General features: G+C 41.5%; 1 long non-coding RNA gene across 2 annotated transcripts in view; it reads left to right on the forward strand.

The window, feature by feature from the left end:
• Positions 1-5,375, forward strand: part of LOC123640198 — a 29,764-nt gene extending 24,389 nt beyond the window's left edge. For both annotated transcript variants that reach the window (XR_006735899.1, XR_006735900.1), the window contains exon 3: positions 5,268-5,375. This is a non-coding gene — a long non-coding RNA (uncharacterized LOC123640198). The remainder of the gene's footprint in view (positions 1-5,267) is intronic.
• The last annotated feature ends 625 nt before the right edge of the window (positions 5,376-6,000 follow it).

Genomic DNA, 6,000 nt, shown 5'->3' on the forward strand with positions numbered 1-6,000 from the left:
GGCATGGCCACCACGCCCAGATTTTTTGTTTTAATTTTTTGTTGAAATGGGGTCTCATTATTGCCCAGCCTAGATGCTTTTAATTCTTCTATTTTAAGCAATGTCATCTGCTCCTTAACCTTAAAAAAAAATTTTTTTTAACTGAGATCTGCCGAAGCAAGAGGATTGCTTGAGGTCGGGAGTTTGAGACCAGCCTGAGCAAGAGCAAGACCCCATCTCTACAAAACCTAGAAAAATTAGCCAGATGTGGTGGCACACGCCTGTAGTCCCAGCTACACAGGAGGCTGAGGCAGGAGGATCACTTGAGCCTGGAGTTGGAAGCTTCAGTGAGCTATGATTGCACCACTGAACTCTAGCCCAGGCAATACAGTGAGACCCTGTCAGGAAAGAAAGAAAGAGAGACAGAGAAAGGAGAAAGGAAGGAAGGAAGGAAGGAACACTGATTAGCCCCTAAAAAAGAGTATGTTGCTGTCTCAAATCATTAGGGTTCTGTGAACAAAGATGAAGGATTGGGGGTAACAGCCATTGAGTAAACAATCACAGTATCTTCTACAAATACCTTTTCAGAGAGTCAGCTCACGCTGGTCCAGCCAAATTGGATTATACCCTGAAAATACGTCTAATTTCTTGCCCTTGTGTGTTTACTTATGCTTTTTTCCTCGATTCAGAAGTCACCACACACGTAATTTTGTATGTTTATAGATCTTGCCCATACTTCAGCCTGTTGAAAATGTCATTTCTGTCATGAAGATTTGTCTGATTCCCCCAGTAGGGTGTAATTGTTCTCACCTCTAAATCTTCAAGCATTTTTAACTTGAAATTCTAATTATTGAATATATTTATCTTATCACTCCTATAATAAATATTGTTTTGTTTGCCTAGCACGTGGTAAGGCGTCATGCTAATCAGGCCATAACAATGGGCATACAACCTAAGCCAGTGAGTCAGAGTCTTTCTCTATAATTTTTCAAAGCAGATCTAGGAAGAAAAATCCCCTCTCCTCACTGGTCACCAAATTAAGAAGTTGCAAACTTGGAATGCTTTAGTCACATCCCTCATGGATCCCTAAGCAATGCCACATTTCAAGGGAAATTCTAAATTAAAGACCTAAACAAGAAAGATTATTTTATCAAGGTTTAATTTAGAATTTTAATAGAAAATATAAGACATTTTTGTGACCTACAGCCTGGGAGAGATTTTTAAATACAATTTTTTTTTTTTTTTTGGAGACAGAGTCTCACTCTGTTGCCCGGGCTAGAGTGCCGTGGTGTCAGCCTAGCTCACAGCAACCTCAAACTCCTGGGCTCAAGCAATCCTCCTGCCTCAGCCTCCCGAGTAGCTGGGACTACAAGCACACGCTACCATGCCCGGCTAATTTTTTCTATATATTTTTAGTTGTCCAGATAATTTCTTTCAATTTTTTTGGTAGAGACGGGGTCTCGCTCTTGTTCAGGCTGGTCTCAAACTCCTGAGCTCAAACGATCTGCCCGCCTCGGCCTCCCAGAGAGTTAGGGTTACAGGCGTGAGGCACCACGCCTGGCCTAAATACAATTTTAAAAGCACAAACCAATAAGGAAAAATATATATGAATGTTATTATTAACATATAAAATGTAAGGATTTCTGCTTAAGAAATGACACTGCAGACTGTAAGGTTTTTTTGGATGGTCGGTGCCAGAGAAAGAAAGACGAGTAGAGCTGAAAGGGTTAAGTAACGAGGCTTTACTGGAGCACTCCTGGGTGAGGGTAACGGGTCCCAAGAGAGGGGCCCAGGCTAGGTTCTCGGGTCCCGGGAGAGAGGGAGAGACCCGAGAAGTCGCACGGCCCAGAAGTTTTGTGTGGGCTTATATAAGTTTTAGAGATGGGGGATGGAGGTTTCTTTGGCGGGAAGATTTCAGCACGAAGAGTGAGGAATTTCTTTGTTGCAGTTTTAGGGCGGGTGTTGAGAAATAGGAGGGGCTGGTCGTATGTGTGGACTCCAGGAACCGAGACCCTTATCAGGGTAACCATCCAGGTGTGGCTATTCTTTAACTTAGCCGGGCCTTGCAGGCATTGTTCTCGGCAGGTCTCATGGGCCTCTTCTTTTTCCGTTAGGGAGGGGAGGGGGTGCCCGCCACCAGCCTTACACAGACAAAGTTAACAGGCAGCTAACAAAATAAGAGAAGATATTTGCAAAGTCAAAATCTGACAAGAGGCTGGGTGCAGTGGCTCATGCCAGTAATGCTAGCTGAGGCCAAGGCTGGAGGATCACTTGAGCTCGGGAGTTTGAGACTACTAGCCTGTGCAAGAGGGAGACCCTGTCTCTTCTAAAAATAGAAAAATTTCCGGGTTTGGTGGTGCCTTCCTCTAGTCCCAGCTACCCCAGAGGCTCAGGCAGGAGGATCGTGGAGCCCAGGAATTGGAAGCTGCAGTGAGCTATGATGATGCCACCGCACCCTACCCAGGGCAACAGAGTGAGACTCTGTTTCCAGAAACAAAACAAAATAAACAAACAAAAAACCCAGAATGAGATATCATATTCAATAACATAACATTTAATTGAATAACTTGAAAATACATGTACCCAAAAAATTATATATTAAAATTTGTAGGATTTAGCTAAAACAGTTCTTAGAAGGAAATGTATAGCTTCAAATGTTTATTTAAAAGAAAGATTTAAAATTGAAGGACTTGCTTCCACCAGATGCTAAACCTAAAGTAAGCAGAAGAAATAAAATAATAAAGATACAGTTGAAATTAATTAAATAAAAAATGGAAAGACAATTGCAGTAATTAATAAAACAGTAATTAATAAAACCATGAGTTGTTTTCTTTTTTGTTTGTTTGTTTTACAGACAGAGTCTGGTACTGTTGCCCAGGCTGGAGTGCAGTGGCCCAATCACAGCTCACTGCAGCCTCAAACTCCTGGGCTGGGCTCAAGTGATCCAAGTAGCTGGGACTACAGGGGTGCACATCCATGCCTAGCTATTAATAATTTTTTTTTACTTTTTCTAGAGACAAGGGCTCACTATGTTGCCTAGGTTGGTCTCGAACTCCTGGCCTCCAGCAGGCCTCATGCTCCCACCTCGGCCTCCAAAAGCGCTGGGATTACAGGTGTGAGCCACTGTGCCCAGCCTGGACTCGCCATTTTAACATGTGGCTTTCATCTTCATGCTTTTTGCCCTGATCATAATATGGCTGCTCCACTTCTAGCCTCACTTTCCAGACAGTAAAAAGACAAAGAACATGCTAACCGAGCCGGACAATTTTAAGAAGCTTTTGTAGAAAACCCACCAAGCATTACACCTAAATCTCAGTGACCAAAACAGGGTCACATGGACACCCCTGCCATGGATGACAAGTACAGTATTTTCATCCAAGTGTATTACCATTCTGAACAAAGTGAGGACTCTTGGTAAGAGAGAAGACCAGAACTGATTTGGGGTTAGGCATCTAAAAGTGCCTGCTAAAATTACTTAGGATGTCTATGTAGGAATTTTCTTTTTTTTTTCCCCCTTTTAACCACAGGTATATTAGGTCATTAAATATGAAATGCTTGATTTCTAATCAAAACTGTAGTTTATTATATCTCAAACAAGAAGCAGTACAATTATGTATGTGCTAAACTATCAACACAGTTTTGCCATCTATCACCCCAAAATTTACCCGTGCTCTTTGCAGACATCCCTCCCAAAAGTTCCCTTAACACTCTGTGGATGGAAAAATCCAAACTCTGAAATATTTGAAAGAGGTTTATTCTGAGCCAAATTTGAGGACCATGGCCCGGTGCCACTCCCAAGAAGCTTTGAGCAAGTGGACTCACTGTGGCTGGGTTACAGTTTGGTTTTATACATTTCAGAGAGACAGGAGTTACAGGTAAAGTCATAAATCAATATATGGGAGGCAGACATTGGTTTGGCCCAAAAAGATGGGCCATCTTGAAGGGGGGTCCTTACAGGTTATAGGTGAGTTTAAAGATTCTTTGGCTGACAATTGGCTGAGAGAGTTAGGCTTTATCTCAAAGACCAGAAAGGAAATGCTTAATATAAGATAAAGGTGTGAGCACTCTGAGAGGTCCAGACAGGAGAATCTTTCAAGTTAAGTTAAGGATCTGCTGGACTGCTTGAGTTAAGATGGGGGCTTTCTACCTTTCAGGTGATGCTATGGCAGAATCAGGCTGGGAAGTAAACCACACTGTATTTGGTTAACAAAACCTGCCCGGTGGGATTTTACCATTTGTGAGCGTGACTGTTCTGGCCCCCTTAGGAAGGAATTTTGAGCAAAAGAAAAGATCAGAGTTCAGTCCTCAACTTCCTCCACCACTTGGCCCCTGATAAGTACTGACCTGCTTTTATCATCACTATAGTTTTACTCTCTCTAGAATTTCATATAAATGGAATCATATAGTCTTTTGTGCCTGGATCCCTTCACTTACCATAATGTTTTTTAAATACAATCATGTTGTTGCATGTATTAGTAGTTTGTTCCTGCATATTGTTATTATATGGAATACAATGGTATCTCATATACCATTGTATTCCATTGTATGGATGTACCACAATTTCTTTTTTAGCCATTTGCCAGTTGACTTTCTTTTGAGACAGAGTCTTGCTCTGTCACCCAGGCTAGAGTGCAGTGGCATCATCATAGCTCACAGCAACCTCAAACTCCTGGGCTCAAGCATCCTCCTGCCTCTCAGCTTCCCGAGTAGCTGGGACTACAGGTGTGTGCCAGCATGCCCTGCTAATTTTTCTATTTGTTGTAGAGATGGGGTTTGGCTCTTGCTCAGGCTGGTTTGGAACTCCTGACCTCAAGCAATTCTCCTGCCTTGGCCTCCCAGAGTGCTAGGGTTACAGGTGTGAGCCACCGCCCCTGACCTCACCAGTTTACTTTTATAAATAGAACTGCCATGAACATTTCAGAAGTCTTCTTGTAGACTTGTTTTTTACCTATCTTGGATAAGTACCTAGGAATGGAATGGCTATGTTACAGAGTAACTGTATAAGAAACTGTCAAACTATTTTTCCAGAGTAGCTGTACCATTACACATTCCTACCAACAAGGCATGAAAGTTACTCTTGTTCCACATCCTTGTAAACACTCGGTATTATCAGCCTTTTAAAGTTTAGCCATTCTGGTAGGTGTGTAGTTGGTTGCCTCATATTGTGATTTTAATTTGTTTTTCCCTAATGATTAATGATGGTGCCCATCTTTTCATGCGCTTATTTGCTTATGTATTCTGTGGTGAAACATATGTTAAATTATTTGTCCTTTTTTTTTTTCTTTTAGGAGATGGAGTCTTGGAATATTGCCCAGGCTTGACTTCACAAACTCCTGGGCTCAAGCGATCCTCCCGCCTCAGCCTCCCAAGTGGCTGGGACATGCCACTGCACCCAGCTCTATTTGTCCATTAAAAAAAATCAGATTGTCTTCTATTACTGAGTTTTGAGAGTTCTTTGTGTATTCTGGATACATATATCTGCTTTGTAAATACATTCTCCCACAGTGTGGTTTGCCTTTTATTTTTTAACAATGTCTTTTGGGAGATCTTGTAGTTCACACCTGTAATCCCAGCTACCCAAGGGGCTGAGGCAGGAGGATCACGTGAGCCCAGGAGTTTGAGGCTGCAGTGAGCTATAATGGTGCCACTGCACTCCAGCCTGGGTGACAGAGTGAGATCCTGTAAAAAAAAAAAAGTCTTTTGAAGAGTAATCATTTGTAATTTTAAATCCAACTTACCAATTTTTTCTTTTATGGTTTGTGCTTTTTATGTCTGTTTTAAAAATCTTTGGCTAACTCAGTGTCACAAAGATCCTCCTATGTTTTCTTGAGGAACTCTTAGTGTTCTCTCTTACATTTGGGTCTATGTTCCCTTTCAAGTTAGTTTTTGTATTAATTATTAGTGTGAGGTAAATGCCAACTTTTTTTTACATATGGATATTCAATTGTTATAGCACCATTTATTGAGTAGGTTATCATTTCTATTAGGTTGCCTTGGCATTATTGTTTTAAAAAAAAGACC

The sequence above is a fragment of the Lemur catta genome, chromosome 6 (genome assembly GCF_020740605.2).
Source record: "Lemur catta isolate mLemCat1 chromosome 6, mLemCat1.pri, whole genome shotgun sequence".
Lineage (NCBI taxonomy): Eukaryota > Metazoa > Chordata > Mammalia > Primates > Lemuridae > Lemur > Lemur catta.